This window comes from Somniosus microcephalus, chromosome 1 (assembly GCF_052327205.1).
Source record: "Somniosus microcephalus isolate GS21.2 chromosome 1, FLI_Smic_1.0, whole genome shotgun sequence".
In the NCBI taxonomy this organism is placed as follows: domain Eukaryota; kingdom Metazoa; phylum Chordata; class Chondrichthyes; order Squaliformes; family Somniosidae; genus Somniosus; species Somniosus microcephalus.
The window spans coordinates 144582245-144609248 of record NC_140987.1 but is presented as its reverse complement, the minus strand read 5'-3'; the positions used below and the strand labels follow the sequence as shown (position 1 = coordinate 144609248).

At 49.2% G+C, this 27004-nt stretch overlaps 1 protein-coding gene across 3 annotated transcripts in view; it reads left to right on the top strand.

The window, feature by feature from the left end:
* Positions 1–27004, top strand: part of gramd2b (GRAM domain containing 2B) — a 221390-nt gene that overhangs the window by 946 nt on the left and 193440 nt on the right. The window lies entirely within an intron of this gene.

Below are 27004 nucleotides of genomic sequence, written 5' to 3'. Positions count from 1 at the left end.
ACGAGGTGCAGAAGAGCAGGTCAAAGGATTTTAAGTTCTTCCTGTCATTAGTCAAACAAAACATGCAAACCCAAACCAAAGCAGACACTTTTTGACCCAATATTCACTGTATGATCATGAGTATACAGATCGTCTTGCAATTTATCCACAAATAATAGTTACTGTTTACTGGTCTGTGATTCAGCCTGATGGACTAGGAGGCTTCAGGTTCAAACCCCAATCTGTGCCAAGTCAGCTGATCACAGTCACCATGGTGTTGATGGCCTAAAATTAACCTTAGTAACCCTGGACTAGGGAGTGGGGGGGGAAATCAGCCAGGTTTCCCACTCTTGATTGCTATCCGGTGACTCTTGTCGGAAAGTGTATATAAGTGTCGGAGGGTAAAGTCAAAAATCTGGCTGTACTCACTCTTTAGACTCTTGAAGAATGGAGAATTATATTTGGGTGAGGTACAGGAAAACAACCAGTACCTGTGAAGCCATACACTGGCATGATTCACTGCCTTCAGTAGCGTAAGAAAAGCAAGAGAAAACTGAGTGGAAAAAATACTTGCCAGAATAACATCAATATTATTTAAGGCAGAGATTATAGGAGTAGTCCTATCCTTTGCAAACCTTTCCCAGTTGTGTATGTTACTGTCAGTTCAGCTTTTATTTACACAGAAATTTTTCAAGGTCAGTTGATTTACTCTTTTTCTGCTTTAGTGACACTTGGTATTTTCAGTGGATTGATTCCATTTTAAAGGAAATATGATAGTGACAGTCTGCAGAAACCGTATCTAAATTCTGTACAAATGCTCTGGTTTTTTTCTGTCAGATGAATAAGCCCTTAAACTGACTGCATTTTATAGAGATATAAAAGTGGCCATGTGACATAAAATAATACAGTACAGGTACTTTCATAAAATCTAGATATAGCTTTGAGAGGCCATCACAACTTTAATATGGAAATGATTTTTCTACATTAATTAATTTGTGAGTTTTGTAAATGTTACGTACCTTTATTTCTTAGCTTGATTGTCCTTGTAAACTGACACAAAGGTGATGCTCAATTCATTATTTGAGGCTGGCTATTCAGTGGTCTTGTTGATCCAACCTAATATTTTATGATCAGATCAGGCTCCTAGGTTGCAGGTGCAGTGTCCAGATGTTACAGTGTCCAGATGTTTTAAGGATGTAGCAGCATGGTTTGTAGATGCACAGAAATGCAATTTTCACATGAGCCATCTAGGAACAACATCAGGCAAAGGTGAGGCAAACCATGCCGCTATGCCATCTAGTTGTGTTTTATCTCTTTTGTATTTAAAATGTCTGAACACTGCAGCACACAATTGCACCTGGGACCCAGGAGCCTGATCTGATCATAAATATTCAGCTAGATCAACAAGATCACGCAACAGTCAGTTCACATAATGAATGAAATATACTGTATCTGTGGCCAGTGGGGTGACGTTTGGCACCAGTTTGAGACTGGTACTTTATGAGGTGTTCACACTGTATATTTTCCTTCAGAGTGGAGTCTGTAATAGATTCACTCTGTCACATTCTGCACTCTGTACTGTGGTTTGGAGAAGAAAACCGAATGGCTGTACTGAACTCTACAAAACGTAGAAAGACTCAGTTTAACAAATGCCTACATATGTTTAACATTAGAAGCAGCAGTTCCAGTGCTGGTGAGCCAGGTTTGTGCTAACCAATGTTGATATCATCTGTAATCATTAAACAGATAATGTGACTATAGAAAAAGATGCTTCAAAAAGAGTAGCAATTATTAAAACAGCAGATAAAAATCACCCTGTCTATAGGACAATGCTTTTATTGACTGAGGCCTAAGCAACCACCTTACTTGTCTAAGAAATCATTAGCTCATACACTATCTGCGCCTAGGGTTGCAATCCCCTGTGAATATCCTGATTTCAGTTGACATTTCTTTCTTTTCACCAGCATTCCATTACACTGCTCCAGCAATCTCTTTATAAATTGACCTTTACTTTATTGCAAGTATTATTGATTAGCAAATTACATTTAATACAATATCTCAATATTTAATTATTCTTTTATCTGGAAATTGTGCAAAGAAAATAGATAAATAGATACTACATGATTTATTTAGGAGATAAAACTATTCCCTTAGTGGTGGTTATCGCCAAGTAGCAATTTAAACATACAGGCCTGGAGTTTGCGGTCAGCGGCAAAGGAACAGCTCTCAGCTTTCAGTACGCTGACAGCTGCCCAAAAAGTTCTCTCGGGCTTTTGAGAGGAGACTTGCTGTCATCGGGCACCTGACCCAGCACGGCACCCTCTACAAGGTATCTGTGGCGCCTGTGAGCAGAACAAGCAGCAGTGAGAATCCTCACTGAGGCATGTAGGGCAGGATTTTAACTTGAAGGTGGGTAGGGAGCGGGGGGTGCTGGATTGCAGTCAGAACCTGCCGAATTTAATGGAAGGGCCTGATTAACAGTTTTTCCACTGTTTCTGAGAGGCTGGCTGACTGTCGAGTGGGTAGGCCTGCAGCACCAGGCTGAAGCCAGAGATCAGAGAGGAGGGAGGGAGGGAGGGAGGGATCGGAGGCCGGAGTGGGTGTCGGGGGCTGAGGATTGGAGGGGGTTGGAAGGCCGGGGTCGGGGGAGGTTTGGAAGGCCAGAGGGGGGTTGGTCAGAGATCAGGAAACAGGGGATCAGAGAGAGTTAGAGATGAGTTGGGGGGAAGATCGGAAGGTCAGAAGGGGAAACCGGAGATCGGGGGCAGGGATCGGAGGCCGGAGGGGGTTGTCCGATCGCAGGGGGTGGGTGAGGCAGGGACGCTGGATGCAGCAGGTATGTGGAAAGGCACTTACCTCCTGGATCCAGCAGTCCTCGCCTTCCTTTAGCTGCCGGGTTCCCCAAGGCCTGGGAAACCCAGCCGCACAGAGTTAAATTTAAAATGGTGGATCAAAAGAAGGCATACAGCCTCATTATAATATTTAAATTGCCAACCTGCCTCCTGGGAGTGGGTTAGCCGCCTGCACCCGTCACGCCTCCGTTAAATCCGGAAGTGGGCGGGTTGAAGGCAGGTTGGGTTCGGGATTCAGATTTCTAACACTTTAACTTCCTACTGACCCAAACCCGCGCGTGTTTTGGGGTTATGATTCCCTCTGCAGAGTCTAAACCAGGAATTATAAGCCAAAAAGTATAAATTAGATTTAAATAAAGTACAGAAAGCGAAATAAAGATTGGGAAAGAAAGATGGGTTAAGAAAGAGCTAAGAGACAGGCAAAAAAACTAAAATATTTTTTTTTTAATTAAATCTCGATCACTAATTAAATTAAAATTCAATTTTCAGGGCAAGAGAGGTTATTTGACAGTAATTATGACATATCACGCCATTAAAAATTCAGCAGCCCAAACTTTTTCTGCCATGTTTAATGTGTAACTAAAGGGTAAGTACCCCAACATCACGCCATTGCATTGATTTCAATGCCGAATCTATCAGTGAGGACTGTTACAGTGCAGCCTGTGGTGGAGTGGGGTATTTCTGACAGCAACTTACGAATTTCTGCGTTTAACTGTGCATGTGCGGATGCCGGAAGTTGCAATCCGATTTACTCTGTAATAATAGGAACATAAGAAATAGGAGCAGGAGCAGGCCATTCGGCCCATCGTGCCTGCTCCGCCATTCAATAAGACCATGGCTGATCTTCTACCTCAACTCCACTTTCTTGCACTATCCCCATAACCCTTGATTCCCTTAATATCCAAAAATCTTCAACCTCTGTCTTGGATATACTCAATGACTGAGCCTCCACAGCCCTCTGGGGTAGAGAATTCCAAAGATTCACCACCCTCTGAGTAAAGAAATTACTCCTCATCTCAGTCCTAAATGGCTGACCTCTTATTCTGAGACTGTGACTCCTATATAATTGCAGTAAGACATCTTGGCCTAGAAATTCGGTTTTGGCGCAGCGAGGGCTTTAGCGCCGGAAGTTAGTGCCGGCGCTAAGTCCCCCTGCGCGCGCCAAAAATTCAGTAGCGCCGCGCCCAAACGGCTGCCGGTGCTACTGAGGGGTCTCAGCGCCTCAAAACTGGCGCCACGCGCCGCATTGTGGCGCTATTCCGGCGCTGCGGCGCCCGCTGCGGTGCGGCAGGCTCGGGAAGTGCAGGCCTCCTCCTTCCGTTAAGGAGGAGCTGCCTGCACCCGGCCGCGGCCCGCGATAATCTTTTTAAAAATGAGCCCGGCACCTCGGACAAGTGCCGGGCTTGCTTCTGTTCCGGGGGGGGGGGGGGGGAAGTCCGGGGAGGGAGCTGCGGCCAGGCGGCCGGCGGGAAAGCGGCCGGCCGCCGCGGGGCCTTTAATGCGCCGGTGCAAAGTTCTGTAAGGCACCTCTGCCAGAACGTTGCTTGCGGCTGCCACGGGCGAGGCGGCCGCAACTCAATTTCCGAGTTCGGGCGGGTTACCATGGCAACCGGGACGCTGCGCACACCGATGACGTCATCGGTGCCGGCGCAGCGCTACCGGCCTAACGCCGATTTAGGGCCCCTGTCAATTTCTAAACTGGCCATAACTTCGGCGCTAGGCCCTCTAGCACCTCAAAAGCGGCGCTAAGGCCAGTGAATTTCTAGGCCCTTTACTCTTATACTCAAATCCTTTTGTAATAAAGGCCAACATACCATTTGCTTTCCTAATTGCTTGCTGTACCTGCATGTTAACTTTCAGTGATTCGTGTACAAGGATACCCAGGTCCCTCTGAACACCAACATTTCCCAATCTCTCACCATTTAAAAAATACTCTGCTTTTCTATTTTTCTTACCAAAGTGGATAACTTCACATTTCTCCACATGATATTCCATTTGCCATGTTCTTGCCCACTCACTTAGCCTTTCTATATCCCCTTGAAGCCTCCTTGCATCCTACTCACAACTTACATTCCCACCCAGCTTTATATCATCAGCAAACTTGGATATATTACATTTGGTCCCCTCATCCAAATCATTGATGTAGATTGTGAGTAGCTGAGGCCCGAGCACTGATCTTTGCGGTACTCCACTAGTTACAGCCTGCCAACCTGAAAATGACCTGTTTATTCCTACTCTCTGTTTTCTGTCAGTTAACCAATCCTCAATCCATGCTAGTATATTATCCCCAATCCCAGGAGCCCTAATTTTGTTTCATAACCTCTTGTGTGGCACCTGATCGAATGCCATCTGAAAATCCAAATACACCACATCCACTGGTTCCCCCTTTCTATTCCGCTAGTTACAACCTCAAAAAACTCTAACAGATTTGTCAAAGATAATTTCCCTTTTATAAATCCGTGTTGACTCTGCCCAATCCCAATATTATTTTCTAAGTGCCCTGCCACCACGTCCTTAATAATAGATCTAGCATTTTCCCTACTACTGATGTCAGGCTAACTGGTCTGTAGTTTCCCGTTTTCTCTCTCCTTCCTTTCTTAAATAGTGGGGTTACATTTGCTATCTTCCAATCCACGGGAACCGTTCTAGAATCTATGGAATTTTGGAAGATGACAACCAATGCATCCACTTTCTCTATAGCCACCTCTTTTAAAACCCTAGGATGTTGGCCATCAATTCCAGGTGATTTATTGGTTTTCAGTCCCATTAATTTCTCCAGTACAGGAAACTTTGGTTTATCCGGAGGTTGTATGTCCGGAATATTCGATCTAACGGCAAAAATCAGGAGCCGTTTTCTATAAGTTTTTTAGTTCTCGTTCTTTTTTTCTCCCAGTCAGGCACTGCAAGGTCTGTAGCTATAGCAACAGCTTCAGCTAGAGACGCTTGCAGCTGCAGCCGACTCTATAGAAGCTGTTGCTAAGCAACAGTGTTTGTTGTCAGATATGGAGATGAAAACCTCCGTATGCTTCAACATTAACTTTGTATGTCCGGCAGTTTTGATAGATCGGCAACATGCCGGTTCCATCGGTGCCGGATATCACAAAGTTTCCTGTATTATTTTTTTACTAATACTAATTTCTTTCAGTCCCTCATTCTATCTAGACCTTTGGTTCTCCATTATTTCCGGGAAGTTTCTTGTGTCTTGTTCCGTGAAGACAGACAGAAAGTATTTGTTTAATTTCTCTGCCATTTCCTTATTCCCCATTATAATTTCTCCTGTCTCAGCCTGTAAGGGACCCACATTTACTGTTGCTAATCTTTTCCCATTTACATACCTACAGAAGCTTTTGCAGTCTATTTTTAGTATCTCTCACTAGTTTACTCTCATATTCTATTTTCCCCTTCTTTATCAATTTCTTGGTCCTCCTTTGCTGAATTCTAAAATCTTCCCAATCCTCAGGCTTACTACCTTTTTGGCAACATTATAAGCCTCTTCCTTTGATCTAATACTATCTTTAACTTCTCTTGTTAGCCACGGTTGGACCACTTTTCCTATGGGGTTTTTGTGCCTTAAAGGAATGTATATTTGTTGTAAATTATGTATTAATTCTTTAAATGCTAGCCATTGCTTGTCTACTGTTATACATTTTAATGTAGTTTCCCAATCTACCATAGCCAAATCACCCCTCATAACTACGTAGTTTGCTTTGTTTAGATTTAAGACCCTAGTTTCGGATTTAACTAAATCACTTTCAAACTCAATATAAAATTCTATCATATTATGGTCACTCTTCCCTAAAGGCCCCTTTACTACAAGGTTATTAATTAACCCTTTCTCATTGCACAATACTAGATCTAAAATAGCCTGTTCCCTGGTTGGTTCCTCAACATACTGATCTAGAAAACTATCTTGCATACATTCCATTAATTCGTCCTCCACATTCCTACTGCAAATTTGGTTTGCCCAGTCTATATGTAGATTAACGTCCCCCATGATTATGGTATTACACTTATTACATGCGCCTCTAATTTCCTGATTTATACTCTGCATGACATGTACAGTAGGCACCTCAAAGCACTGGAGAGGTACCACCAATACTGCCTCCGCAAGATCCTGCAAATCCATTGGTAGGATAGGCGCACCAACATCAGTGTTCTCGCTCAGGCCAACATTCCCAGCATTGAAGCTCTGGCCACGCTCGATCAGCCCCGACGGACGGGTCACACCGTCCGCATGCCTGATATGAGACTCCCAAAACAAGCGCTCTACTCGGAGATCCGACATGGCAAGAGAGCTCCAGGTGGGCAGAGGAAATGCTTCAAGGACACCCTCAAAGCCTCCTTGAAAAAGTGCAACATCCCCACCAACACCTGGCCCAAGACCGCACAAAGTGGAGGAGAAGAATCCAAAAGGCACCAAACACCTTGGGTTGGATTTTCATTGAGGAGTCGGGTAGGTGATGGGACTACAACCCCAAAGGTTGTAGCCCCGTCTCCTACACACCTCCAGTATCAAAATCCAGCCCTGTAGGTCCCGCATTGGACTCATCAGTCACCTGAGAACTCATTTTCAGTGTGGAAGCAAGTCATCCTCGGTTCCGGGGGACTGCCTAAGAAAAAGATAATAGCCTAGAAATTCAGTTGTTAGCGCCAGCCGCTAGCGCCTTAGGAGGAGGAGAAGTGGGGCGCTAAGCGGCTAGCACCCGGGCGCGGCGCGATCTGCACCTCTCGCGAACCTCACTCAAGATTTAGCGGCGGCGCAAAACCGCAGTGCCCGCTCAGCTGCACGCGCAGATCCTGACGTCATTTCATGGTGCAACGCCCTTGGTGCGCCCCGAACCGGAACTTCAGTGGCGCCGCTCTTCTGTGCACCTGGCGCCCCCAGCGACTGCTAGAGGGGAACGGTTTCCAGTCGCCACGAGGCGCGGGGGATGCTATTTAAAGGGGACTCCTCCTGCATTATAAGTGGCAGCCATTTTGTGGCAATCCTTCTGTGTGAGAGACGGATATTTGGAGAGAGACAAAGGGAGAGAGCTTTCTGGTTTGACTCAGCGCTCGCACAGGTACTTCTGGCTTCAGGCCAGAGCTTTGCACTTGGATTTAACTTTCAGTGCCATAGCTTTGAGTCGCCACATATAATGGGGGCTGCAATGGGTGGAAACGTTGGCTTACTGCATTGCATTCAAAGGGCTCAGAGACGCCGTGAGAGAGTGCCAGTCATGGCCAGATGGAGAAGGGTCAACAGGCGTCGGCACAGGAGGCCTTACCCACCCAGGGTATACCGCCAGCAGTTCTCATATCTGAACATGTCTGAGGAGCAGTGTGTTTGGAGGCTGCGATTCAGAAGGGAGGTGGTCACTGAGATCTGCCACCTGCTTCGCAGAGATCTGCAGCCACAGCTGAGGAGCAGGACGTCTCTGTCGGTGGCAGTGAAGGTGATGGTGGCTCTCAACTTCTATGCCACCGGCTCCTTCCAATCCGCTACTGGGGACATTGCCAACATCTCCCAGTTCGCGGTACATTGCTGCATCCGCCAGGTGACCAATGCCCTTTTCAGAAGGAGACGTCAGTACATCTCCGTCCCCATGACCCTGGACAAGCAGCAAGAGCGTGCAATGGGATTTGGAGGAATAGCGGGTTTTCCCATGGTCCAGGGCGCCATTGACTGCACGCATGTGGCTTTGCGGGCACCTCTACAGAATGCCGAGGATTACCGCAATGGAAGGGCTACCATTCGCTCAACGTCCAGTTGGTGTGTGACCACAGGCAGCTCATACTAGCCGTCAATGCCCGCATTCCAGGCAGCAGCCACGATGCCTTCATCCTGCGCCAGACTTCTGTGGCAGACATTTTCGAAGCCCAGGCTCACCCACAAGGATGGCTTCTCGGGGACAAAGGCTATCCTTTGTGCACCTGGCTGATGACCCCGCTCTGTGCGCCCAGCACCCCTGCTGAAGAGCAATACAATGACAGCCATCAAGCTACTAGGAACATCATTGAGCACACAGTCGGTGTGCTCAAGCAACGGTTCCGCTGTCTGGGTCGTTCCAGAGGAACCCTACAGTACTCGCCTGAGCGAGTCTCCCATTTTGTTGTAGTGTGCTGCATGCTGCACAACCTGGCTATCCTCAGGACTCAGCCACTGCCAGCAGACATTGGAGGACCACCAGAGGAGGAGGAGCACCAAGACGGGAGGGAGGCACAAAGTGCAAGGGCCGTCCGTCGGCGGCTTATTGCAACTCGGTTCTAGGCCCCCTCTCAGGGAATGGCTTGTGCCAATGAAAGAACATGAATGGAGCCACTCCGCAAGCCCTCAGACGGTCAAGGCAACAAATAGTTCAAAGTGCAAAAATGGACAATGTGATTAAAGAAAATTTTTTACTGTGCAAACTCTGTGCCCTTCCTGCATGACAAACTAATTCTGACTGTTTTTTGGGGGGTTTATCTGAGACATAACTGGCTCTCACAACCTTCAGAAAATGAAAAAAACAGTTAAACAAAAATGACCATGATCCTCGGCCTTCATATAAAAAACAAACACAACAGTCTCGGCCTTCATATATAAAAAAAACATTCTCAGCCTCCATATGTAAAAAAAACCTTCTCGGCCTTCATATATAAAAAAAACATTTGGCCACACCTTCTACTTTTTCCCCTGCGAGGGTGATGTGCCTCGCTTCTGCAAGTGGCCCCTTCCCGCCCTGCAGCTCCTCCTCAATGGGACCCCAGTGGCTGCAGCAAGGCTGGGGGAAGGCTGCTGAGGATCAGATGGTGAGACGGCAGATGCCCTTGGGGGACGGCCTGGACCAGCTTTGGGCCTGGAGGACCCGGCTGCTGACTGCTCCGACTCTGCTTGGGCGGCAGCAATCTGTCCTACAGGTGGTGGCAGCTGCAGTGGAGGAGTGACAGTGTTGGCTGCAGGAATGCTGCCAACCTGACAGAGCACAGGCACTCCCTGGTCGGCTGATACACTGGCACTCACACGGGCCAGCACTGCAGCATGCGCAGCAATCTGCTGAAGCACAGACTGCTGGGCTGCTGCGGCGCAGCGAGGGCCCCGGCGATGCCTGGCCGATCCAGCGAGGATGACAGCAGTTAGTGCCCGTGTGGCCCGGATCTGTGTCTGCATCAGACCAGCCAGTGAATGCATGGCACGACTGAGCACTTGGCTGGAAGCCGCCTGTGCTGCCGCAAGGTCCTGCAGACTCCTTGCCTGTGCTGCACTGAATTCTTGCAGACTCCTGGCCTGTGCTGCCCCGAATTCCTGAGCACTCCTTGCCAGCGACTCTATGGAGTCAGGCATCCTTGCCACTGCAGCCATGAGCTCAGTGTGCCTGCGCTCAGCCTGGGTGCCCATTTCACCAAGGAGCCGCACCTCCTCTGCGCTCACCGTAGCAGGACTGGAGGCCACACTCACCCTCCGGGGAGAAGGCCGCCGAGCTTCCCCACCCCTCCCGCGTTTCTGCAGCCCGCTGGGCCCCTGAGCTTCACTCTCTTCAGACCCTTCCCCCCTGCTCCCCTCCAGGGAAGATGCGTCCCCATCATGGCCATGGGCTGCCTCGGCTGAGGGTGGCACTGATGGGCCAGCTTCCTCTTCCTCCTCCTCGAATTCAGAATCACTGACAGTGGCAGCTTGAGGGCCCGCCTCCTCACCTGGCGATTCAGCATCTGAAAGCAGGGAGTCACAAGAGTTGGTTTAGAGTGAGGACAGGGCGGCAGCGAGGGAGGCATGAGTGCTGCTATGCACTGCATTGGTTCGATAGTGGCAAAGGATGCTGGTGTGAGGCACAAGTGGAAAGAGAGAGGTCAAAAAGGTGATGACCTTACCATTGCTGTCCAGAACAGGGTCGGCATCTCCACTGGCGACGGGGCCAATCAGCCGGCCTGCCATAATGCACTCCACACGCTGCTCCAGGTCGCTGAGCTCTTTGAGGTCAGGACAGCCTCCCCCGGTCCGTCGCTGCTGCCTGCGAATGTGGGCCAGCTTGCCCTGCAAGAGAAAGGATGGCCTCTAAGTACAGTGTCAAGCCCTGATCTTGCCTGCACTGCCTCCCATGGTGGAATAGCCCTGACAGTGTCAAGCCCTGATCTTGCCTGCACTGCCTCCCATGGTGGAATAGCCCTGACAGTGTCAAGCCCTCATCTTGCCTGCGCTGCCTCCCATGGTGGAATAGCCCAGTGTGCAAAGTGCTGAATATGCAAGTGGTTTTCATGAGAGTCCCATAGCTCTTGGATGAGGGCTGGGCATTGGGGCTTTCAGGTCCCTTTGGCCAGAAACTGAGGTGCACATGCAGGGATGAACAGGGTAGTGGAAAAGGTACTCACCCTGACAACCCGAGTGAGGTCGTTGAACTTTTTCCTGCATTGAAGTGGAGTCCTGGCAACCATGCTGTTGGTGGTCACCCTGTTTGCCACCTCCCTCCAGGCTTTTCGGTATTCGCTGGGAAGCGGCCTCCTCCCACTGTCAAGGAAGAGGACAGGTCGCCTGCGCTCTACTGCGCCAACCAGTAGCCTCAGGGCACCCTCGCTGAAGCGCTCCGCTCGCTCCCTAGCCTTCTGCATGGTCCTTGGCGTAGAAATGATGATCCAGCAATGGTCAGGCCTTCCTTCAGGGCTGCAGTGTGCAGGGCGTGGCAGCCAAACAAGTCCACCCTCCCCCTTTAAGAGCTGACCGGCGCCAGCATGTCTGCCTTCAATCAGCAACTTGCCGCACCTGCGCTGTGCCCGCCCTCGGTGTTAGTGCCTCAGCACGCTGGCTAAGCGCCTTATGATAGTCGTGCATCACCTGCTTTAGCGCAGCAGCAACCTCTTGGGGCGATGCAACTGAATATCGGCGAAGGTGGCGCTAAGTTGCGCTGGGCGCTGGGCGAACGCCCGGCTGTAGCGCCCCAAACGTGGCTATACTGAATTTCTAGGCCTATCTGTCCTAAATTACAACTATTGTTTGGGGGGCCTATAAAAAAACTCCCACCAATGTTTTCTGCCCCTTGAGGTTTCTTAGTGGTCGTGGTGCATATAGTTACCAACGATATAGGAAAAACCGGGATGAGGTCCTAAAAGCTGAATATAGGGAGTTAGGAGGTAAATTAAAAAATAGGACCTCAAAAGGTAGTAAACTCAGGATTGCTACCAGTGCCACGTGCTAGTCAGAGTAGAAATAGAAGGATATTTCAGATGAATACGTGGCTAGAGGAATGGTGCAAGGGGGAGGGATTCAAATTCCTGGGACATTGGAACCGGTTCTGGGGGAGGTGGGACCAGTACAAACTGGATGGTTTGCACCTGGGCAGGACCGGGACCAATGTCCTAGGGGGAGTGTTTGCTAGTGCTGCTGAGGAGGGTTTAAACTAAAATGGCTGGGGGTTGGGAACCTGTGCAGGGAGACAGAGGAAAGGGAAACAAGGATAGAAGCAAAAGACAGGAAGGAGAAAAGCAAAAGTGGCAGTCAGAGAAATCAAGGGCTTAAATCAAACATGGCCACAGTAAATAATAATTCTAAAAGGACTAAGGGGGAGAAATTGGGTGAGTACCGTCTAAAGAGGCAGTCAGTGGCTGTAGCGCCACTGGCTGCGTCTCCCGCGATATTCAGTAGGGGCGCTAATGGTGACGTTAGGCATTTGCACTGCGCCGCCACCGATGACGTCATCGGTGTGCGCAGCACCCCATTCGCGATATTTGGTAGCGAACGCCGCATTTGTGCCGCTCGCTACCCGCGCCCGGTTCACGGGGCCTTACTGTGCCGGCAGCGGCGCAAGTTAAGGTGGAGGTGCGGGGCGGCCGCCTTTTCGGTGGCCGCCTGCCAGCACCTCCGTCCCCGACCTCCTAACCACCCCCCCACGGCATTGCCGGCTGTTTCCCGAGAGTCCGGCACTTCTCCTTGGTGCTGGGCTCATTTGCCGGCACGCGCGAGCGGGGATCGCGCTGTTGCAGGCACCTCCCCCTTAACAGTGGGAGGAAGGCCTGCACTACCGCAGCGTGCCGTGCCGCAGCGTGTGGCGCTGCGGCACGTTGCGCTGCGATATTCAGTTTCAGCGCCTTAAGGGGGACGCGGAGCGCCTCGAGCCTCGCCCCGTGTCCCTCGAGGAGCAATGAAACTGAATATCTGACGATCGCTAAACCCTCGAACGCTGCGCTAAATCCAGCGCTCAGGCGACTTTTGCGCCACTTTGGCGTCCCAACCCAATTTCTAGGCCTAAGAGATTTAAAAAAACAAGCATGAAGGCTTTGTGTCTTAATGCGAGGACCATTCATAATAAGGTGGATGAATTAGCTGCGCAAATAGATGTAAACGGATATGATATAATTGGGATTACAGAAACATGGCTCCAGGGTGAACAAGGCTGGGAACTCAACATCCAGGGGTATTCAATATTCAGGAAAAACAGGCAAAAAGGAAAAGGAGGTGGGGTAGCATTGCTGGTTAAAGAGATTAACACAATAGTAAGGAAGAATATTAGCTCTGATGATGTGGAATCTGTATGGGTAGAGCTGAGAAATACCAAGCGGCAGAAAATGGTAGTGGGAGTTGTATACAGACCCCGAAACAGTAATGCTGAGGTTGGGGATGGCATTAAACGGGAAATTAGAGATGCGTACGATAAGGGCACAGCAGTTATCATGAGTGACTATAATCTACATATAGATTGGGCTAACCAAATTAGTAACAATACGGCGGAGGAGGAATTCCTGGAGTGTATACGGGATGATTTCCTGGACCAATAGGTTGAGGAACCAACTAGAGATCAGGCCATCTTAGACTGGGTATAACGTAATGAGAAAGGATTAATTAGCAATCTTATTCTGTGAGGCCCCTTGGGGAGGAGCAATCATAATATGATAGAATTCTTCATTAAGGAGAGTGAAGTAGTTGATTCAGAGACTAGGGTCCTGAATTTAAATAAAGGAAACTATGAAGGTATGAGGCGTGAGTTGGGTAGGATGGATTGGGGAACGTTACTTAAAGGGTTGACGGTGAATAGGCAATGGCAAACATTTAAAGATCGCATGGATGAACTACAGAATTTGTTCATCCCTGTTTGGCATGAAAATAAAATAAAAAAGGTGACTCAACCGTGGCTAACAAGGGAAATTAGGGATAGCATAAGATCCAAGGAGAGGACATATAAATCAGCCAGAAAAAGCAGCAAACCTGAGGATTGGGAGCAGTTTAGGATTCAGCAAAGGAGGACAAAGGGATTGATTAAGAGGGGGAAAATAGAGTGTGAGTGTAAGCTTGCAGGGAACATAAAAACTGACTGTAAAAGCTTCTATAGATATGTGAAGAGAAAAAGATTGGTGAAGTCAAGTGTAGGTCGGACATGGCCCTGTGGGTAGCGGAGCGGGCCCAGGGGCCGTGTAGCCTGATCCTGCTCCTATTTCGTGTGTCTAATTCTGTTAGATTCAGGAGATGGTTCTGTGATAGTGGATTGGCGATTAGGATCAGATCAGCCATGATCTTATTGAATGGCGGAGCAGGCTCGAGGGGCCGATTGGCCTACTCCTGTTCCTATTTCTTATGTTCTTATGGAACATAATAACTGACTGTAAAAGCTTCTATAGATATGTGAAGAGAAAAAGATTGGTTAAGTCAAGCGTAGGTCCCTTGCAGTCAGAATCAGGGGAATTTATAATGGGGAGCAAAGAAATGGCAGACCAATTAAATACATACTTTGTTTCTGTCTTCACAAAGGAGGACACAAATAACCTCCCAGAGATGTCGGGGAACATAGGGTCTAATGAGAGGGAGGAATTGAATAAAATCAGTATTTGTAGGGAAATGGTGTTAGGGAAATTGACGGGATTGAAGGCCGATAAATCCCCAGGGCCTGATAATCTACATCCCAGGGTACTTAAGGAAGTGGCCCTAGAAATAGTAGATGCATTGCTGGTCATCTTCCAAAATTCTATAGACTCTGGAACAGTTCCCATGGATTGGAGGGTAGCTAATGTTACCCCACTATTCAAAAAAGGTGGTAGAGAGAAAACGGGGAATTATAGACCGGTAAGCCTGACATCGGTAGTGGGGAAAATGCTAGAGTCCATTATAAAAGATGTAATAGCAGAGCACTTGGAAAACAGTGACAGGATCGGACAAAGTCAACATGGATTTACAAAAGGTAAATCGTGCTTGACTAATCTACTGGAATTTTTTGAGGATGTAACTGGTAGAATAGATAAGGGAGAACCAGTGGATGTGGTGTATTTGCACTTTCAGAAGGATTTCGATAAGGTCCCGCATAAGAGATTAGCGTGTAAAGTTAAAGCACATGGGATTGGGGGTAAGGTACTGACTTGGATAGAGAACTGGTTGGCAGACAGGAAGCAAAGAGTTGGAATAAACGGGTCTTTTTCCGAGTGGCAGGCAGTGACTAGTGGGGTACCGCAGGGATCAGTGCTAGGACCCCAGCTATTCACAATGGGGGAGAAATTCAATTGGTTGCGCCACCCATTAGCGCATTAAGAGGGCGATAAGTGGGGCGCGAACCAGCTAGCGCCCGGGCACGGCGATACCTGCGCCTCTCGCGAAATTGAGCGGACATTTAGCAGCGGTGCTAAACCACAACGCCCACTCAGCTGCACACGCAGATCCTGACATCATTTCAGAGTGCAACGCCCTTGGGGCGCCCTGGACCGGAAATTCAGTGGCGTCCCCCTCCTTTCCGCCTGTCGCTCCTGATGTGCCATCAATAACTCAAAGACAAGGGCCTAGAAATTCAGTGGCCTGCGCCACCAGTTTGCGCCCAAAGAGGGCTTTTGCGCCACTGTCCAAACCTACCGCGATATTTAGCGGGGCGCTAATGGCGGCGTTAGCCTGTAGCGCTGCGCCGCCACCGATGTCATCGGTGTGCGCAGCGCCCCGCTGGCCATATTTGGTTGCTGCCGCCTCCTCCGCGCCGGCCGCAAACAGCGACCGGTACACAGGGGCCTACCTGTGCCGGTAGTGGGGCGAGTTAAGGTGGAGGTGTGGCTGGCTGCTTTTTCGGCGGCCGCCTGCCCGCACCTCCGTCCCCGGCCTCCTACACCCCCCCCCCGCGGCATTGCCGGCTGTTTCCAGAGAGCCCGGCACTTCTCCTTGGTGCCGGGCTCATTTGCCGGCACTCGCGAGCGGGGATCGCGCTGTTGCAGGCACCTCCCCCTTAAGAGTGAGAGGAAGGCCTGCAGTACCGCAGGCTGCCGTGCCGCAGCGGGTGGCGCTGCAGCACTTTGCACGCCGATATTCAGTTTCAGCACGAAACCCTTGTTTAGCGGCCGGCTTCCACTTGGGGCGCTGAAACTGAATATCCCGCTGGCGCAAGTGGCTCCGCGCGCAGCGGTAATTCCGGCGCCCAGGCGAGCTGGGCGCCCCTAACTGAATTTCTAGGCCAAGGAGTTTAAAGGATTCAACTGGAGGCTTTTAATCACTAAGAACATTGTAGGTCTTTCCACATCGGGGTTGTCTGATATAAAGGCCTCAAGAGCTGTATGAGTCATTCTAAGACAAAAGACAGGGGCGTAGCCAATACACACAATAGGAAAAAGGGGGCGGTACACACAATACAAAGCAGGTAAAACACAGGGGCTGATGAAGGCATATATTTCATCACAGCTCCCAACCACAGGTTGACTGGAACGGTTCCCAGTCGCTGTGGGGCTGGGGGGGCGCTATTTAAAGGGGGCTCTTCCTGGCTTCTTTGTGGTAGCCATTTTTGGACCACTCCTTCTGAGAGAGAGAGAGATTTGCAGAGAGACAAAGGGAGAGAGCTTTCTGCATTGAGTCAGCGCTCGCTGAGGTACTTTTGGCTTCTGACCAGGACTTTGTAGTTGCTTTGCTTTTTCACCGGCATAACTGAGTGGCCACATACTATGGGGGCTGCAATGGATGGGAACGTTGGGCTTCTCCATTACATTGAGAGGGCACAGAGACGCAGAGAGAGAGTGGCAATCATGGCCAGACGGAGGAGGGCCAACAGGCGTCGGCACACGGGACCTTACGCTCCCAGGGTTTTCCGCCAACAGTTCTCATACATCAATATGTCTGAGGAGCAGTGTTTTCGGAGGCTGCGATTCAGCAAGGAGGTGGTCACTGAGCTCTGACACCTGCTTCAGCCAGATCTGCAGCCTCAACTGAGGAGCAGGACGTCTCTGTCGGTGGCAGTGAAGGTAACAGTGGCTCTCAACTTCTATGCCACCGGCTCCTTTCAGTCCACTACTGGGGACATTGCCAATATCTCCCTGTTCGTGGTGCATTGCTGCATCCATCAAGTCACGAATGCCCTCTTTAAAAGGAGACGACAGTACATCTCCTTCCCCATGACCCCGGACAAGCAGCAAGAGCGCGCAATGGGCTTTGCAAGAATAGTGGGCTTCCCCATGGTGCAGGGCGCCATTGACTGCACGCATGTGGCTTTGCGGGCGCCGCAAGAGAATGCCGAGGATTTCCGCAACCGAAAGGGGTTCCATTCGTTGAACGTCCAGTTGGTCTGTGACCACAGACAGCTGATACTCGCTGTCAATGCCCGCTTTCCAGGCAGCAGCCACGACGCCTTCATCCTGCGCCAGACTTCTGTGGCAGACCTTTGAGGCCCCGGCTCATCCAGGAGGCTGGCTTCTCGGGGACAAGGGCTATCCTCTGTGCACCTGGCTGATGACCCTGCTCCGTTCACCCAGCACCCCTGCTGAAGAACGATACAATGAGAGCCATAAAGCTACCAGGAACATCGCTGAGCACACAATCGGCGTGCTCAAGCAACGGTTCCGCTGTCTGGACCATTCCGGAGGAGCCCTTCAGTACTCACCTGAGCGAGTCTTCCACTTCGTTGTTGTGTGCTGCATGACCTGGCAATCCTCAGGACTCAGCCAATGCCACCAGACATTGGAGCACCAGCAGAGGAGGAGGAGGAGGAGGAGGAGCACCAAGATGGGAGGGAGGCACAAAGTGCAAGGGCCGTCCGTCAGCGGCTTATAGCAAGTCGCTTCTAGGCCCCCTCTGAGGGAATGGCTTCTGCCATTCAAAGAACCTGAATGGAACCATGCCACAACCCCTAAGCCAGTCAAGGCAACAATTAGTTCAAAGAGCAAACATGCACATTCTGAATAAAGACACTTCATTATTTAACAAACTGTGTGCCCTTCCCGCATGACAAAGTAATAGAAAGAAACCCCCCCAAAAAAGTCAGTCACATAACTGGCTCTCACAACCTGGAGACAATCACCAAAACAGTAACAAAAATATGACAACGATCCTCGGCCTTCATTAAAACAATTAACAACATTTTGCCACACCTCCTCCTTTTTGCCCTTCGAGGGCGATCTGCTTCGCTTGCAAGATTGGCCCCTTCCCACCCTGCAGCTCCTCCGTAATGGGACCCCAGTGGCTGCAGCAAGGCTGGGGGAAGGCTGCTGAGTGTCAGAAACTGAGACTGCAGATGCCCTTGAGGGACGGCCTGGACCAGCTCTGGGCCTGGAGGGCCTGGCTGCTGACTGCTCCAACTCTGCATGGGCGGCACCAGTCTGTCCTACAGGTGGTGGCAGCTGCAGTGGAGAAGTGACAGTGCTGGCAGCAGGAATGATGTCATCCTGAGAGAGAACAGCAACTCCCTGTTCGGCCGACACACTGGCACTCCCACGGGGCAGCACTGCAGCATGTGGAGCAATCTGCTGAAGCACAGATTGCTGGCCTGCTGCGGCGCGGTGAGGGCCCCGGGGTATCCTGCCCAATCCAGCGAGGGTGGCAGCAGTCAGTGCTCGTGTGGCCTCAATCTGCGTCTGCATGAGACCAGCCACTGACTGCATTGCAGCAGTTAGCAATTGCGTGGCAGCCGACGTCCTGGACAATCCTTGCCTGTGCTGCGCCGAAGTCCTGGACAATCCTTGCCTGTGCTGCGCCGAAGTCCTGGAGACTCCTTGCCTGTGACTCAATGGAGTCGGGCATCCTTGCCACTGCAGCCATGAGCTCAGTGTGCCTCTGTTCCGCCTGGGCGCCCATTTCAGCGAGGAGCCGCACCTCTTCTGCGCTCACTGTAGCAGGACTGGAGGCCAGACTCTCCCTCCGGGGAGAAGGCCGCCGACCTTCCCTACCCCCCTCGCGTTGCTGCAGCCCGCTGGGCCCCGTAGCTTCACCCTCCTCAGACCCTTCCCCCCTGCTCCCCTCCAGGGAAGACATGTCCCCATTATGGCCATGGGCTGCCTCGGCTGAGGGTGGCACTGATGGTCCGGCTTCCTCCTCGTCGTCACCTTCAGAATCACTCACAGTGGCAGCTTGAGGGCCCGCCTTCTCACCTGGTGAATCAGCATCTGAAAGCAGGGAGGTACAAGAGTGGCTTTAGCGTGAGGACAGGGTGGCAGCAAGGGAGGCATGAGTGCTGCAATGTACTGATTTGGCTCGAAAGTGGCAAAGGATGCTGGTGTGAGGAACAAGTGGAAGGAGAGAGGTCAAAAAGGTGATGACCTTACCATTGCTGTCCATAATGGGGTCAGCATCTCCAGTGGCGACGGGGCGAATCATCCGGCCTGCCAAAATCCGTTGGACTCGCTGCTTCAGATCGGTCAGGGCTTGAAGGTGAAGCCGGCCTCCCCTGGTCCATTGCTGCTGCCTCCTATTATGCGCCAGCTTGCCCTGCAAGAGAAAGGACGGGCTCCGAGTACAGTGTGCAGCCCTGATCTTGGCTGCACTGCCTCCCATGGTCGAATAGCCCTTACAGTGCGCAAAGTGCTGAATGTGCGTGTGAGTTTCCTGAAAGGGCCATAAGTGTTGGATGAGGGCTGGGCATTGGGGCTTTCAGGACACTTTGGCCATAAAGTGAGGTCGACATGCAGGGATGAAAAGGATTCTGAAAAGGGCACTCACCCTGACGACCCGAGTGAGGTCAGTGAACGTCTTCCTGCATTGCACAGGGGGCCTAGGCACCATGCTGCTGGAGGTCACTCTGTGAGCCACCTCCCTCCAAGCTTTTCGATAGTCGCTGGGCAGCGGCCTCCTGCCACTGTCCGGGTACAGGAGAGATCGCCTGCGCTCCACCGCGCCAACCAGACCCTCCAAGGCCCCCTCGCTGAACCGCTGCGCTCACTCCCTGGTCCTCTCTATGGTACTTGGCTTAAGTATGTGGCAACAAGTCTGTCCAGGCCGAGATTCAGGGCTCCGATGCGCAGGGTGCGGCTGCAATTCAAGATCGACCCTCCCCTTTAAGAGCTGACCGGTGCCAACGTGTCTGTGTGCAATCGCTAACTGGCCGCACCTGCGCTGCGCCCGCCCTCGGAGGTAGCACCTTGCTCCTCTGGCTTAGCACCTTAAAACAGTCATGCAGCGCCTGTTTTAGCACTCCAAGCACCTCCTGGGGCGAAGGAGGCCAATTTAGCAGTAGGTGGCGATAATTTGCGCCGGGCGCAAACTTTCGCGCCCAGCCGATACTTAAGCCCCAAACGGGGCGATACCGAATTTCTCCCCCAATATATATTAATGATCTAGACGAGGGAACTACATGTAATATCTCCAAGTTTGCAGATGACACAAAGCTGGGTGGGCGTGTGTGCTGTGAGGAGGATGCAGAGAAACTCCAGTATGATTTGGACAGGTTGGGTGATTGGGCAGATGCAGTTTAATGTGGATAAATGCGAGGTTATCCACTTTGGTGGCAAAAACAGGAAGGCACATTATTATCTGAACGGCAATAGATTGGGAGAAGGGGAAGTGCAACGAGACCTGGATGTCCTTGTGCACCAGTCGCTGAAGGTAACCATGCAGGTGCAGCAGGCGGTTAAGAAGGCAAATGGTATGTTGGCCTTCGTAGCGAGAGGATTCGAGTACAGAAGCAAGGGTGTCTTGCTGCAGTTGTACAGGGCCTTGGTGAGACCACACCTTGAGTATTGTGCGCAGTTTTGGTCGCCTTATATGAGGAAGGATGTTCTTGCCATGGAGGGAGTGCAGCGAAGATTCACCAGACTGATACCTGGGATGGCAGGAATGACGTATGAAGAGAGATTGGGTCGATTGGGCTTATACTCGCTGGAGTTTAGAAGAATGAGTGGGGATCTCATTGAAACTTATAAAATTCTAACAGGACTAGACAGACTAGATGCAGGAAGGATGTTCCCGATGGCGGGGGTGTCCAGAACCAGGGGTCACAGTCTAAGGATAAGGGGTAAGCCATTTAGGACAGAGATGAGGAGGAATTCCTTCACCCAGAGAGTGGTGAACCTGTGGAATTCTCTACCACAGAAGGCAGTTGAGGCCAATTCATTAAATATATTCAAGAAGGAGTTACATATATTTCTTAAGGCTAAAGGGATCAAGGGATATGGGGAGAAAGCAGGGACAGGGTACTGAATTTGGATGATCAGCCATGATCTCATTAAATGCTGGAACAGGCTCGAGGGGCCGAATGACCTACTCCTGCTCCTATCTTCTATGTTTCTATGTTTAGCTCCAACCAAACTGATTCTACTTCTTGATTATTGGAACTAAGATCCTTTCTCTCTGCTGTCTTTATCCCATCCTTTATTATCAGGGCTCCTCCCCTCCTTTTTCATTTTGCCTATCTTTTCCAAAAGTTAAGTATCCTGGAATATTTAGTTCCGAACCTTAGCCACTTTGCAACCACGTCTCCGTAATTTCTATTAGATCACACTTATTATTTCTATCTGTGCTATTAATTCATCTATTTTATTTTGAATGCTTAGCGCATTCAGATATAGTGCCTTTAGCTTTGACTTATTTCTATTTTTCCCTAATGTCACCTTAGTCACTGATGCCCTGTTACCTTTGTTACTCTCTCTGTCCCTTCCTGACCCACTCTGCTTATTTTTACCCAAAACTCTACTCTGCTCTAGAACCTAGAAATTTCTCCTGCTGCTTTTAAATTTACTCTTTCCTGAATCCTCCCCACCCGCCCTTCCTTAGTTTAAAGCCCTATCTACTGCCCTAGTTATTCGGTTTACCAGGATACGGGTCCCAACCCAGTTTAAGTGGAGCCCATCCAAACAGAGCAGCTCCCTCTTTCCCCAGTACTGGTGCCAGTGCCCCATGAACTGAAACCCCTTCCTCCCACACCACATCTGAGCCACGCTTTTAAACCTCTAATCTCTTTGCCCCATGCCAATTTGCACGTGGCTCATATAACAATCCAGAGATTATTACCTTTGAGGTTCTGCTTTTTAATTTGGATCCTAGCTCCTCAAACTCCCTCAGCAGATCCTCCTTCCTAGTCCTACCTATGTCGTTGGTTTCTACGTGGGCCACAACAACTGGATCCTCCTCTTCCCACTCCAAGTTCTTCTCCAGCTGCGAGGAGGTATCCTTAACCCTGGCACCAGACAGGCAACACAACCTTCACAACTCCTGGTCACGGCTTCAGAGAACAGTATCTATCCCTCTGACTATACTGTCACCGACCACTACCACATTCCTTTTTACTCCGTGCCGTGGTCAGTTTGCCCATCCTCCCTGCAGTCCTTGTTCTCATCCATACAGGCAGCAAGTACCTCGTGCCTGTTGGACAAGGTCAAGGGCTGAGGCTCCTCCATCACTACATCCTGGGTCCCCATACTTCTTGACTCGCAGTCACACCCTCCTGTCCCTGACCATTGACTAACTCTAAAGTACCGCTTAACCTAAGGGGGGGGGGGTGACTGCCGCCTGGAACAAAGTGTCCAGGTAACTCTCCCCCTCCCTGATGCATCACAATGTCTGCAGCTCGGACTCCAGCTCAACAACTCTGAGCTGACATGCCTCGAGCTGCAGACACTTACCGCAGATGTGGTTGCTCGGGATCGCATTGGTCTCCATCAACACCCACATGCTGCAGTTACGGCACACCACCTGCACTGCCATCTCTATCTAACCTTATTTTATTTATATAAATAGTTACAGTATTTATTCAAATGATTATTTTTACTGTTAATTTTTAGTTTTAATTAGTTAATTTAGTTTAAGTTGTTAATTCAATGCAGTTATAGTAGTTAATACTCTCCAAGTTCTGAATGTAATCCACTCACCTAACATAGAGAGCAAAAGAGCTGTACTACTCTCAAACCAATCACCTACCTGCTGTCCTGTGATGTCACTCCTTTTTCTTTAAGTCTCTGCTCAGGTCTCTTTAAGCTGCCGCTGCCTCTGCTCCCGCTCAGGTCCGCGCTGGTCCTGGTGAGTTTAACAATCGATGCACACATAATAGGAGTGATTACAGTACGAATTTAATTGATAACTTTAAATGACATCCTAAATTATGAGTACTTAAATAGCAGACTCTATTTTGTGTGTTGCTGCTGTGTCCAGATTTAGCCTGCAATATTAATGGGACAAATTACACAGCACAAAGAGCTGCAGGATGTTCCAAACCTATTTCTACTTAAAGTAGATCTCTAATCCAAAGGGGACATTTGAGAGGGATTTGATTGTTATTGACATTGACTTTTACACATATAAAGGCACCATACAGTGACTTAGGCACCTACTTGAGGGTGTGGATACATGCTTACTTTCTGAACTAAAGCTGATTTAATTTTATCTGAATTGCTTATACCTTTGAAGATTCAGGACATGAAAATACATTTTTGATGTACGGTATCTTTCTGACAGTTGTGGCAATAGAGTTGACCTGGCAGTAATTACATCAGAATGTAAAATGGAAAGAAAGATGGGGAAAAACTATTTTGATACATTTCAATCTGCCGATTTCTTGCTGCTAAGTCAGTTACATGCCTTTGCAGCTTATATCAGTCATCACATGTTTATTACACATTCACTCAGCAATCTACATTTCTTGTCTCAGACTGAAGCTGTAAGAGCATCAGAGGACAAGACATGGAAAAGAAAATACACTTTAAATCCAGAGTTTATTACTTCAGTGTCACTAAGAGGAATGCAATGAGGGGTATATGTAGGTGAGGTTTTTATAGCATGCCAGTTTTATATATGTGGGGAATGTGAATGGAGCTTGAGGCTTGATTTTGATGCCAAAAAAGTGAACTCAGCTCCTAAATCATGTGTGGATCTTGTGATGGATGTAAATACCATACCGCGCCCGCTGCTCAGCATTTTACCGTTATTCAAATATCAATCTTTTAACCTTAAATTATAAGAAGGCACCTTACAATAATGCCTATTTGAGTAGATGACGTGTCTCATAGTATAGGTTATGATATTATTGAAAAAGTAATTTTATTAATAGTCTAAACTGATGTACTTAATTCCTCTCGAGGGTTAGTGAAGGAGCATGCTATATTTAAGTCATTTTAAAAAATGAAAGTAGAATATACCGTTGCACTTTCAGAAGTGATATAATTTTGATTTTTATTATTACATTTTACATTATTAATCTTGTGAACCCTGACCAGATTAGGTTTGATCTTACAATATCAGTTGGAAACACACAGATGCACACACTGCAGCCCAACTACATCAGAATCACAGGGTGACAAGACTGCTGCGCCACTTCAATAAAAATGAAAAAAAGTACACAATCAATTTGATGGATTTTTAATTGGTAGGTTGTTGGTGATAGAATCTTTAATATCAGTGATTCCCCACCAACAATGCTAATTAAAGCATATCTCTCCTTTGAGTCAAATATTTCTCAGTCTCTGAACATAAATCTGTCTTGTTTCCAACAAACTAATCATGCGGTAACCATTACCAGGAACCTGCTTAGATAAACAGCAGGAAATTTACTTAATTCTAAATTTAATTTTTACATAGTCTCAAATACATGACATCAGGTGTAATATGCATGTTATTCTTACTGAAAAGATACCTGACATGATATAATATAGACATTCCACAATGTGTACCATCTAAACTTACTCATGCTTTTCAACTGTAATGACAGGCAATGATTGTTCCTGGATCTTGATTAGCTCGTTAATGCTATTTATATTGCTCCGAGCTTTAGCTGGAATTTTCCACCACACTCACAGGCTCACAGCCAATGGGGGGAAAATTCCAGTTCGACGGCCTTACAAAATCTCACTTGATGCTGTTGTTTCATTACGGTAAGTTGATTCCACAGAGGAGAAAGGGTCAGATTTCAAAGAAATGCTGTTTGCTATGAATGAGGTATAAAATGGGCACAAAGCATACCAATTTATCAGTGGGATTGCCTGTGCCCAATCTGCGCAGGCATTGGTCCCACTGTTAACCTTGTGGTGCCTTTTTTTTTAAGGAGTTCTGGACAGATGCCTAAAACAGGAGTTAGGCTCCTTTAATATGTAATTTAGGGGCCTAACGCCTGTAGAAAGACCCCATCAAGAAATTAGTTGTCGATGAGTGGGGCAGGCATCAGGCCCGTCCCAATCAGGATTGTTCAGCAGTCACCGACTCCAGGTAAGTTAAAAATAATTGTCGGAAACTCATCCAATGGAGCCAGGAGGAGCAAGAGTGCTCCCCTGACTCCACAGGAATCGTGATCACCCCCACCTCCCCCACCATGGCTGTAGCTTGCAGCAATTTCCCCCCTCCCAGGACAAATTGATGTTCAATTTTTAAAGAAAAATTCTTACTGATCGTGTGCCCGCCACTCCTCTTCTGAAGTGGTTGATTCCTTGCTAGGGTAAAATTACAGCTTTCAGGGCACCACCCAATTACCCATTATTGATTTGATTCTTGGTAGGTGGTGCTGCAGGCTGTGCAGTTGTGGGGAGGAGGGGCACAAGAGCTGATACCAATGTTGTCCTCACCTAATAGTTACACATGCATACTTCCCAACATTGACTGCTATCAGGAGTAGAGACCATGGCCGAACAAAAGGGCACTGAGTTCAATTGTACCCCTTTACTACCACCCCAGCTGACTCAGCACGGACTGAGAAATGAACCTGGGACTGTCCTAGTCTGTTTGGTTCTGCGGCACGTCACGCTGCGGTACTGCATGCCTTCCTCCCCTTCGTAAAGGGGAGGGGCCTAGCGCAGTGTGACCCAGGGCCCAGCTGGGCCACCAGGGATCGGAGTGCAAGCAAAAGAGCCCAGTACTCAAGAGAAGTGCCGGGCTCACGGAGCGCAGCTGGCACTCCACGAGGGGGCTTCAGAGGAGGCCGGGGATGGCAGAGTGGGCAGGTGCTGGCAGGCGACCAGCAACAAAAATGGCCGCCCGACACCTCCCCTTTAATTAATGCCGCCCCGGCCGCAGGTAGGCACCCCTAACCCCGTCGGACATGGCATCAGCTGGTAAGTCAGGGGGCGCTACCAAAGATTGCAGCCGGGCTGCGAGCAGGGCGCTATGCACGGCAATGATATCATCGCCGGCGGCGTAGCGCCGCAGGGCACGAACGGTTACCACCGCCGCTAACCGCCCACTGAATTCTGCGGAAGGCGTTCGCGGTGCCACGCCTGGGCGCTAGTTGCTTTGTGCCCTGTTAGCGCCAGGCACTAACGGGAGGCGCAAAGCAACCGAAGTTTTAGGCCAAAGTTATTAAAACTTATTTCCTGCACTGGATTTACTGGGAATAATTGGACCTGCACCTTCTGCAAGCACAGGTCCAGATCCACGCCTCAGAATCCCTGGAAACCCCTAAATATATATTTTTTAAAAAAGGTTTGACACATATTTCTTATACATTTTTCCAAAAAACAAATTGCAGATGTCCTCTGCATTAAAATAACTCACCCATGAGTTTCCTTCACTTTTGAATATCTTTTGGTTCCAATATCTAAAATGTTTAGGTTTAGATTGGCACTCCATCCACCACCTTCAACATTCACTCCCTCCACCACCGGCGCACTGTGGCTGCAGTGTGTACCATCTACAAGATGCACTGCAGCAACTCGCCAAAGCTCCTTCAACAGCACCTTCCAAACCCGCGACCTCTACCACTTAAAAGGACAAGGGCAGCAGACGCATGGGAACATTATAATGTATATACCTTTAAGGGGGGAACTATCTTTTACAGCTCATGTATACTGCAGTACCGGCAGTGACCACACCTGTATATAGCACTGAGTAGTAATCTGAACAGAACAGTTCCACTGTGAGCCACGTTGAGTAAACACCTGTTGTACCATTCTCCTGCAGTCTGTGTCTTATTATACACGGACATAACATTGGCGACAAGGCAAGTTCGAACCTACCTGCAACTCTGCATCACCTCCCGGGGATTCGTTCCTGGAGGTCAGTGGATTGGAGGTCAAGGCCAGAGACTCGGGCGTCGACCACGGGCAACCGCCCAGTCATCCAGCAGAGACTCGAGAATTGCGGGGAAGGCTGTCGA